Source organism: Bubalus bubalis, chromosome 5 (assembly GCF_019923935.1).
Source record: "Bubalus bubalis isolate 160015118507 breed Murrah chromosome 5, NDDB_SH_1, whole genome shotgun sequence".
Classification (NCBI taxonomy): Eukaryota; Metazoa; Chordata; class Mammalia; order Artiodactyla; family Bovidae; genus Bubalus; species Bubalus bubalis.
In genome coordinates this window covers 132,129,361-132,138,406 of record NC_059161.1, presented here as the reverse complement: position 1 = coordinate 132,138,406, position 9,046 = coordinate 132,129,361, and positions in this window count along the sequence as shown.

Sequence of the window (9,046 nt, the reverse complement as noted above, 5' to 3'; positions counted from 1 at the left end):
CCAAGGGATGGGACCGTCATCTCCTGCATTGGCAGACGGATTCTTTACCGCTGAGGCACCGGGGAAGCCCTAGGAGGAAGGTGGAAGGACCCTAACCCTGACTCAACCTGCTCAGGACAGTCAGAGCGTACTAGTCCCCCACTCAGACGTCACTTCAAGCGTCAGCAAGCTGCCCTCTCTCTCATGGTTTCGTTTGGCATTCCCAGTTTCAACACTCCAGAGACGCTGCCTCTTCTCATTCCCGCCTTCCAAGGGTCTGGGGGAAACGAAACTTGTATCCAGCAGCCTTGCTGCTCAGGCACCTCCACCTGAGGCCCCTGTGGGAAAGGCAGCATCTCCTGCGGGGGGAGGGCCAGGAGGAGGAGCCCTGGCCTGGCCCACCGCGGACGTTCCTCTCAGTGAAGGACAGAGGGTGAGGGCAGATCTCCTCCAGTCCTGCCTGGAGAGGAAACCAGTGTGGCTCTTCGGAAAGCAGTCCAGCAATAAGCATCTAAAGCCTAAAAAAGTGTTTATATTTTGGTCCATCAATTAACTTTTTCTAAACTATCCTAACAAAAATCCAAAATATTGAAAATATGCATTAATATGTCCTTTGAGCAAAAAGTATAGACCACTCGAAAGTGAAAGTCGCTTAGTCATGTCCGACTCTTTGCAACCCCATGGACTATACAGTCCATGGAATTCTCCAGGCCAGAATACTGGAGTGGGCTGCCTTTCCCTTATCCAGGGGATCTTCCCAACCCAGGGATCAAACCCAGGTCTCCTGCATTGCAGGCGGATTCTTTACCAGCTGAGCCACCAGGGCAGCATGAGAACCCCTTTAGATGATCAATAATAGGGAAAGGGCTTCCCTGGTGGTCCAGTGGCTAAAACTCCACACTCTGATTGCAAGGGCCCTGAGTTCCGTCCCTGGTCAGGGAACTAGACCCCTGACCCAAATGTCAAAACTAAAAATCCTTTATGCCACCACAAAAATGAAAGATCCTGCATGCCCCAACTAAGACCTGGTACAGCCAGATAGAAGGATAAGTAATAAGCACATTAAAAAGTAGAGCAGTACCTGAGCAAACATGGTGTATCCACATGCTGCTTAAGCAGCCATTAAAAATGGTGCTTTCAAACCAGAGTTTAGGACAACATAAGAAAATGCTTCTCATACTGTTAAGTGAAAAAGACATAACTGTAAACATGTATACATTTTTATCTCAACCAAGTAAAAATGCAGTAAGATACCAGCAGAGTGGGTTTAATACTTGATATTTATATTTTCCTGTGGATGGTAGAGGGGCTTCCCAGGTGGCACAGTCGTAAAGAATCCACCTGCTCACGCAAGAGACACAGAAGATGCAGGTTCAATCCCTGAGTTGGGGAGATCCCCTGAAGGAGGAAAGGGCTACCCACCCCGGTATCCTTACCTGGAAAATCCCATGGACAGAGGAGCCTGGTGGGCCACAGTCCATGGGGTCACCAAGAGTCAGACACGACTGAGCGGTTGCGCAAGCAAGCACGTGGATGGTGGAACTGTGCTTCTCGTCAGGTAATTTGCTTCCTCCGACACACGTCGCTTTCATAAGCTTTATATTACTAAATGCACTTTGTTGTGTGAAAGTCTATGATTATGAACTTTGTTCAGACTCAGCCCCACTCTGGGCCTTGGTTTTGAGTACGTCCTGTGGAGAAGCCACACCCTGGATGTTGGCAGGGCTGACTCTGCCCTGTCTTGGGCGGAGAACCTCAGTTGAGGTCCACATGTGCCGGGGACCAGCCCCGGCTGATCCAGGGTATTCGAAGGAGAGACGGCTAGGCGAGGGTCAGGGAATAACTGCTTAATTACACTTTAATTAAGGATACAAAGAGTAATAGAATAAGGATAGCTCAGTGAGGAAATTCAGTGGAGAAAAGCGGCTGAAATAAGGATAGCTCAGTAGGAAAATTCAGTGGAGAAAAGAAGCTGAGTGGCTTGGTTTACGCGGAAAATCAATATAACCCGTGACACCAGGTTAGCTCTGACCACGGAGGCCGCAGGCGCCCTCTCGAATAGCGGAAGGTGCCCCGCCTTAGACACCTTCTCGAGTGGGTCTTAGAAGCCCAGGCAAATAAATGGTCGCAGAGGACATCCGCGCTCCAGATGGACGCTCAGCTGGAATTTGGGAGAGATAGTGACATGGGGAGACCAAGTTTCAGTGAACAAGGCCCGCACTTTATTTTCCAAAGTAGTTTTTATACCTTAAGGTATGCATAGAGGATAATGGGGGAAGGGGTAGAGTCATGCAGCAAGCCAGGCTTTCTTCCTGCAAACTTATCATATGCAAAAGTTCAGGTGATTGACATCATCTTCTGGCCCGGAGGCCTGTTAACATTTTAAGAAACTTATCTTTCTCTAAAGGTGATTATTCCAAAGTCAGGCGCCAGCCTTCCAAAAAGCATTGGACAAAGCGGCATTTTACATTTCTATACACCCATTATATCAATCAATACACTGCCAAAGACACAGTAGGTAAGGAGTATGGAGACTTAGCAGCAAACATTGGCCCAACAAGTGAAAAACCCTTCACCAATACATTTTCTAATCAATCTTTTAACTACTCAAAGGAATCTGTGTTTAGGCAGTTTAGAACATCTCCTGCCTCTCACAGTTGGGAGGCTCTGAACAATCACATGTGGCCAGAAAAACCTATTCAGGCAGGCTAGAGGATTTCCAAAGGAGTTTGTAGGTTAAACACTGTCACATCCAAGAATTATTAACTGGAGCTGTAAGCTAACTCTTTTTTCAGAGAGAGGTAGTGGGAGACAGCCCCCCATAAAGTCAGAGGTGTAGGTGAAAGCACAAAGCAGAAAGTAGGCAGACTCTGGTTTTGGGGGTAGATGCTCGAGAATTTCCAGGGGGACTCCTGAGGCTCGATCCCGCCTTTGCGTATGCCGAGCCTCCTTCCTCATGACCTTTGTCATGGGCGGAGTGCCTCAAGCTGGCTCCCGGCAGTGATAGAATTCCAGTTGAGCTATTACAGATCCTCACTCAATATGCAATATGCCGGCTCCCAGCATCTCCCCCTTTTTTATTTCTTAAAACAGCCAGATGTAGCTCAGTCGCGAGCTTCTGAATGTTCTGCCGAAGAATCCTGACAATACAAGGAAGAATGAATATGAGAAGCAAAATTAAAGCACCAGCAGCGATGTATCCAAGGATATTAGACAGAATGTTTTTTCCTGAAATAAAAGTTAGAGAAGGTGTGAAAAAAGTCATTAGCTGCTCCAGCGACGGTAAAATCCAGTCGAGAGTGTTTCAGGGTCTAGATTTGATTATGAAGTTTCCCTAAGTCCAGGCCAATGTCAGGGCTGTTCCAAACACCTGAGATATGATTTTTGATTTTTTCCCATTCATAATCTGTCTCATGTACCTTTAAAGATGTCACGCATATCCACCGGTAATCAGCGTGGCAAGACAAAGCCATTTTCACTTTTAAAGCCTGTAAATCAGTCCCAATATGCATTATTGCCTCTTCTAAGGCGTCTACTCTCATCTCTAATTTCCTATCTATAGCTTCCTGTGTTGTTAGAGTTAGTGAAACATTTTTAGACATGGTATCAACATATTGGGCAGTATGCACTTGTTGAGTCAATGATATTGCTGCCACAGTAACAGAAGTAATTGCGGTTATTAAAGCTGATATTCCTAAAATAAGTAAGCCCACAAATCGTCGCAATCGCATTAAATCCTGAAGTTGTTGTAATACAGCAAGACTATAGTTATATCAATAAGTGGTTACATTATAAGATAAGGTGGACGTTGTAACACTACAAAGGAGCAAACATTATATTGAGGGTTTAAACAAGATGAGAGCATACATTATTCACAGGTCACTACATTGGGTCCACCAGTTTAAAGTCACATGTACATTAAGTTTTCCAGAATCGTTGGTAAAGAGAAAAACATAAGGAGAGGGTAGACAAGCCAAATCAGAATAAGTAGAATTATTTTCTGGTTGGAGTTCGCGCTGCAGCAGCCCCGTCGGTCCCGCCGGGATCTCGATGTTTATCTTGCCTCCCCTTCTGGCGGGCTCCTCTTTTGTGATCGAAGCAATGGGTGAACTGGATGTCTGGGGGTCTGCAACATGGTGAATCAGCCTGTCTAAATTGGAGAATCTGCATCCTGTGGAAAAATATAAGCACATCCTCGACCGATAGTTAATAATGGGTCAGGACCCTTCCATTGTCCTGAGAGGGCCTTCCATTTGACTAATGGTTTTGCATTTAATTGCTCCAGGCACCAATGACGAAGCATTGCAATAGTTCTGGCTGAAATCAGTATTTAAAATATTTATTACGAAAAGAGCATGTTGCAAGATATGATGGGGAGAACTATACTTAAACTCCCCTTCTTTTAGTTTTTGAATTTGGATTTTTAATGTTTGATGTGCTCTTTCAACAATGGCTTGTCCCTGTGGGTAATAAGGGATGCCTGTATTATGTTTAATTTGAAACTTTATACAAAATTTCTGAAAAGACTTAGAAGTGTAAGCAGGAGCATTGTCAGTTTTCAAAGCTTTTGGCAGGCCCAAATATGAAAAACAAGTAAAGAGATGTTGTATCACATCTTTACCTGTCTCTCCGGTACAAGCAGTTGTAATAATAACGTGAGAAAAGGTATTTACAGTTACATGAACAAAAGACAGTTTTCCAAATGAAGAAACATGAGTTACATCTATTTGTCAGAGTACGTTAGGTTTGAGACCATGAGGATTAACTCCCATAGGTAGACTATTATAAACAGTGGGGCAGTGTAAGTAAGAATGCACAATCTCTCGAGCAGTCTCTCTGGGAATTTGGAATTGATACCTTAAGGCAGTAGCGTATTGATGATGAAGTGAGTGAGAGGCTCTGGCCTCCTCAATCACAGTAGCCACTGTATTTCTGGTTAACAAGTCAGCCAAATCATTAAAGGCATTTAAAGGGCCGGGCAATCTGGAATGAGCCCGAATATGTCCAATGAAAAATATTTTATTTCTTTTCCAAATTTGTTGCTGTAACTTAGTTAACAAATGAAATATGGTAGTTTTATTTTCAGGCAGGACCGCAGTCTCAATGTGTGTAAACAGCCTGACCACATACTGAGAATCAGAGTAAAGATTAAATTCCTCATCTGCAAACATAGCAAAAGCCTCTATGACTGTTGTTATTTCAGCTCTTTTAGCTGAAGTTTTTTGTGTTTTTAAAACTTTTTGGTGATTTTTAGTAACTATGAAGGCTTTACCATTTGCTGACCCATCAGTAAAAACTATTTGAACATTTGGAACAGGAGATTGTTTATATCTGACAGGAAAATTAACTGGATGTCTGGATATAAAATTCAGCAAAACATGTGAAGGAAAATGATGTAAAAATTTTGACCAAAATAGTTTCCTATAGCAATCTGCCAATTTTCATCAAACATTAGAAGCACATCAAGTTGTTCTTTATTATATGGAATTACAATTTCTGATGGCTCTTTACCAAATAATTCAATGTTCCACTTTTTTCCTTTAATATCAAAGTAGCTATCAATCTTGGATAAGAAGCCGCTACTTTTTTAGTTTGAGCAGGAAGATGGACCCACTCTAGGGGGCCGTTTTGCCATAAAACCAATTTTTTGTCTGGCTTCCCCAATTACACCTATGGGGGTTTTATGGCAAAGGAATTGTCAAGCAGTTGTCAATTTAATTTTTTAATTTTTAAAATTTACATTTTAACAACATGAATTTAAAGATATGTTAATTTAGGTCTAATGTTTAGTTTAGGTCTCTGTATAAATTTAAATAATAAATGTATAACCTCTTTATCTCATTTTAGTATACAGATATACCTAAATGTAAAATGTATTTATATATGTATTTATATATGGCAACAAGTATCAACTTATTGACATATATATAAATCAATATACTTGAATTAATCGTTATAATTAATATATTAATTAATATATATACTACAGCAATACAACATGTACACAGCTAATACCAACCAACACAAACCAATGCACTGCAATAATACATGTCACACATATATAATTATATGGTATATAGAACATATACCATCACAGCACATCAATCTATACCAATTAATATCAGCCACTCACACATTATATTACTGCAATATATATTTAATTATACAGTATATATATAATATGCATATATAGCATACAAATTAATTAAGTATAGATCTATAATAGAATTAGGTATACCTTTATTATATTTTATTTATACCCATACCTAATTAGGCAAACTGTAATTATGCAAATATATTTATATTATGTATTTATAACAACATATAAAGTATTGTTAATTGTATCGCCTGTTGATGACTAAGAAATTGAGAAAACCCTTCTCTGAGTATCTCCTATTTGAGACAGCACGCCCCTCCCCCATAGGGTAAAGGGGAGCATAGGAACTACATAGGGTTGGAAAGTTTCACAGGTATCCTCAAACTTCTAATCTAACATTTTTGAACTTTTAACTACTGTGGGGGCTTGAGGGCAAATGAAACAAAATTTGACTCCTGAAATCTATCAGGGCAACTTGCCAATCATCACTATTTTGTAAAAGACTTGCAGTTGATCCTTATTAAATGGAATTACTATATTTGTTACTTGTTTTCTAAAAAGTTTTACACTTTTTCCCTCTTTTTATAATTAATTGTGCCACCGAGCTGGGATAAGATAAAACTATTTTTCTTGGAGTCACTGGTAGATGGAACCAATGGGCCTTTTTGTCACAAGCACCCTGTAGGTATATGTTTTTTGGCAAGAATAATTTAATCTCATCTTTTAGTAATATTAATTGTAATTAACTGATCATTTAAAGTCTCATCTACTTTAACAAGAGCTGACTCTGTCTCATTTAGTCAACTTTTTCTTAGAACTGGAATTAGGATCGCTTTTTAAGTAATCAAACAAAGGCTTTAAATCTGCAGTAGTCAGTTTTAAATGTGGGTGTATCCAATTACTGTCTCCTAATAACCCCTAATAATTTTTGGAAATCATTTAAAGTTAGTAAACAATCTTTAAATGGGCATTATCAATTTTTAAAACTTTTGGCACCTAAATATGAGAAGCAAGTAAAGAGGTGTTGTACAACATCTTTATAAGCTTCTCCAGTTATCGTTTTGTAAACTAAATCTGGTCTATAGCTTTTTAGATGACAAGTAACCATCTAATCTTTGTTTGAATACTTCCAGCAACGGGGAACTCACTACTCTTCAAGGTTTTAAACTCTCCCTCACCTTTTTTTTCTACAGCATTCCCACCCTGCATACCACTTTTTCTAATCTCACCAACTCATTTTCAGTATGTGTTGGCCAGGAGCTGGGTCAGTCTTTCCCAGCAATGTTAAGAGACGTCTGTTCCTGCTTCTAATAGCCCTGAGATTTTACTTTCTTGAATTAAAAGATCTTTTAAAGGCCTTGGAGCTGTAATTTCCTGCACCCAAAAGGCTAGATCACTAGATCTAAATGTTCTGTGGCTCTTAGCTTGAGAAGTCAAATTTTTTCCTGTCTGATAAGGTAAAAGCAAAAACTGTGTTATTCTTTGACCTTTATTAATTTGCAGTTTTGGTAGGCTGCGAGATCAAAACTTTAATTTCTCCAATATAATCGGAATCTACTACACCATGCACCACCTAAATTTTTCTTTTCTCTCTTTTTTATTTTTTATTTATTTATTTTTTTTTTTTTTTTAAGAAATCGAGCTACGCCCTAGCACAAGTCCTACAATGCCCTCAGGTAGGGGGCCAGCCACTCCCATTGGAATTGGAGTAACCAGCTAGTCAAGGGTTAATATTGTTGTTAAATCCCCTTACTGTTTTTCTCTTAGCCTGGGTGAGACCCCCCCTGAGGGGGTTTTCTCCAAGGAGCACGCTCTGCATATTGTGCATGCAGTCTTGTTTTAAAAGCTCCACTGTTTAAAAAACTTTTTATCTTCCTCAGGCTTAGGCAACACTTTGAGAGGCTTTGGGGGCAAAGTGGGGAACTCTTGGGCCCTAGAAGGCGCAAACGGAGGCGGCGGCGATGGCCTTAAATCAGAAAGTGGTGGATAAGTTTTTTGTTTTTTAAAGGTTTGCGCAGAGCGGGAGGGAGCTCGCCAGGGCACCTGGTCACAGTGTCTCTTACTGTCTTTCTCTCTCTCTTCCTGCCTTTCTCACTTTTTTTTCACCCTTCTTTTTTCGCTACCCTTCTTTCCTTCATTTCTTTCTCTTTACCCTCTTCTCTTCTTTAATTTTTTTTTCTATCTTTTTCTCTGTATCTCCTTTTTTAACTTCCTTTTTCTATCTTGATGCGTTCCCTGATTCCTTCCTTTTCCGTTCCTCTCCTTTTCACTCTTTAGCTCTTTTTCTAGATCTTTTTCTATTTTCTTTCCCTTTTTTTTTTTTTTCACTTTTTTTTTTTTTTTTGCTTGGGTGAGGCCCCCCGAGGGGTTTTTCTGCAATGAGCAGGCTCTGTATATTGTGTATTCTTTAAAAGCTCCTTTGTTTTAAAAAATCTTTTTTATCTTTTTCAGCTTTAGGCAATGCTCTGGGAGACTTTGGATGTAAACTGGGGAATTTTTAGGCCCTGGGAGGTGCAAGCGGAGGTGGGGTAGCTGTCTTAAATCAGAAATTGTTGGATAAATTTTTAAAGGTTTGTGTAGAGGGGGAGGGGGCTCGCCAGGGCGCCCGGCCGCAGCGTCCTGTAAGCCCTCTCCTTCCTCGGGAGGTAGAGCACAGTCTCCCTCCTTTCCTTTGTCAATGGCAGAAAATATGATCTGCGCAGAAGGTGGAGACCCACTACCATCTACCGCTATAGCCTCTCCCATAGGCTATCCCACAGCCTCATGACGAGGGTCCAGAACATTTTTAATCATATTTATAGCATAAGTTTTTAGTTGTTTTTTACCTTCACCCAAGTATCTAAATTAACAGTAGCCTCTTTATCAGTTTGAAGATTACTTGTATAAAGAGTTGCCATTGTTAGTTTCAGTGTTACCCATGTCAGAAAATTAAGTATAATAGAAGATAAAGCTTTTAGCTTTTAAAAGATC